We start from the raw sequence: 2,598 nt of genomic DNA, 5'->3' as shown, positions 1-2,598 counted from the left end.
GGCGGCGCAGAAGACGGCGGTGGCGGGGGATCGGCGTACGCTGGGATCACGCAGGGGCTCCCAACCCTAGGGTTTTCCCACCGCCGCCGCCGTCGCCGGAGAAGAACTCGGCGGCGTTTTATTTTCTATTTTTGTCTCCTTCCTGTTTCGGAGGCGTGCCCGAGTTGAACCCGCGTCGCTGCGTGCGGCCCGGACGGAGCTTGTCTGCGGCGCGCGCGTGGCTGGCATGTGGACCCAGTATGTCAGTGGGAGCGGGGAGTGTGACGGTTTTAGTTGAGGGGCCCGCGTGTCATCCGGTCTGATGCCTGGACAGGTTGGCTTAACGGTTGATATCTTGTATAACGATATAATTGTGGCGGTTGGTGTCACTGACATGCTGGGTCCCCTTGGGACCAACGTACTTGCCATCACCACGAACAGAGACAGCTAGATTGCGATGTTAGATTCGCATCATTTGGAGCAAGGCTCTCTGAATTCTTTTTCTTTAAACCCCACCAATATACTTCCTCCGTTAGGAATTACTCGTCGCAGGTATGGATGTATCTAGATTCTAGATACATCCATTTCTGCGACAAGTAATTTGAAACGGAGGGAGTATTAATTAGTTAATTAGCAATATTCTTACACTCGAGCATTACAAGGTTTGTCACGCAGAGCGGAACACTATTACAATAAGCATCATCGGATTTGCTATCAAAACTAAATTTCGGAATCTCATATGCCACCCTATTGGCCTGCCTGTCAATTTTCACGATTTTGAGATCCTCGTTGAACTTAGAGACGCTCTGTGCCTCTTTTTTTAATCCACCAAAGGAGACCTATTAGTGGATTCCTTTGCCAGAAAAGAAGCAACAAAAGAACATTCAGTTTCCAAAATAATTGTATTGTGAAGTGTAATACCAATGTATAACCCGGCGAGTCACGCATCAAGTTTCGCTTCATCCACGCAGGTACACGAACGGATGAAATCCCATGAAGAAAACAAGACTTCGACTTCCCCTAGATGATTCCTGACGACAACCTCGACATTGGCAGATCTCATGCTCTCCACAAAGCTAGCATCCACGTTTATTTTAAGGACTGTGCTAATGACCAGTTGACTGGTCGTTAGCGACAGATCCGCACGACTAGTTCCTACGTGATCGCTATCTTCCCATGCTCGATTTCCATTGATTTTTTTCCTTCTCTCAAAAACCGTGGTAAATCGCTAGCGGTTTTTTCTGGTTTTTCACCGCATAATATGAAAATAAAATAAAAGTGCTTGAAAGAGGATTCGAACCTAGGTCTATGCAATACCTATTGTTGTTGTCTATTGTAGATAAACAATGTTATTTGAACCTTTCTTATTTCTACCATATCAGAAAAAAAATCAGTTTGGCTTGGTAACTTTGGCATGACCAACGTGATTACTATGGTATGAGCAACATGATAACTATACCATGATAAGGTTGATAACTACAGTACGAGAAAGTTAAGGCATGAGGAAGTATGGTAATTTAACACATAAATTACCGATGAAAATGTTTAAAAAACGTTTTCACTTGGATGAAAGATACCATGGTGTTTAAAATGTAAGATATTAGTTATCAAATCTGTGATGTATACATTATCATGCTTTTTACATAGAAATTACCGGGTGTATATTTTTCAACAAAAATAATTCAGGTCAAAAATTATAATGGCGTTTGTATGTGAGTTATCAGCTTAGTATGTGTCTATTAACAAGCTATTTACATATAAATTACCGGGGTTGCCCCCCCCCCCCACCCACACACCCCTCGCCATAGTCGCCACATTTGCCAGGGTCGGGTACATAAATTATCAAGTCTGTGATGTGTGAGTTATCATGTTATTTGCATAAGAGTTATCGTGGTATGATTCAACAACTCCTCCCACCCTACCCCGCCGATAAAGTTATCAGGATTGGGTACATAATTTATCATTTCTACGATATGTGACTTATCATGTTATTTGCATAGAAGTTACCGTGGTATGTTTTAATGACTCCCCCCAACCCCAACCCCACCGACAAAGTTACCAGGACTGGGTACATAATTTAATGCTTATGATGTGTGAGTTATCATATTATTTGCATAGAAGTTATCGTGGTATGTTTCAGCGACTCCCCCACTCCGGCCCCTCCGACAAAGTTACCAGGATTGGTACATAATTTATCATGTTTACGATGTGTGGGTTATCATGTTATTTGCATAGAAGTTACCGTCGTATGTTTCAACGACACCCCCACTCCGACCCCTCCGACAAAGTTATCAGGTCTACAATGTATGAGTTATCATGTTATTTGCACAGAAGTTAACGTGGCATGTTTCAGTGACTTGCCCCACCCCATCCTCGCCGACCAACTTATCAGGACCGGGGTACATAAGTTATCAGGTCCGTCATGTTTGAGTTATCATGTTATTTGCACAGAAGTGACCATGGCATGTTTCAGCGACTTGCCCCACCCCCACCCTCGCCGACCAAGTTATCAGGACCGGGGTACATAAGTTATCAGGTCCGCCATGTTTGAGTTATCATGTTATTTGCACAGAAGTTACCGTGGTATGTTTCAACAACTCCCCCACCCCCACCCTCACC

The sequence above is a fragment of the Triticum dicoccoides genome, chromosome 4B (assembly GCF_002162155.2).
Source record: "Triticum dicoccoides isolate Atlit2015 ecotype Zavitan chromosome 4B, WEW_v2.0, whole genome shotgun sequence".
NCBI classification, from domain to species: Eukaryota; Viridiplantae; Streptophyta; class Magnoliopsida; order Poales; family Poaceae; genus Triticum; species Triticum dicoccoides.
Note: the sequence above shows the minus strand (reverse complement) of the source record.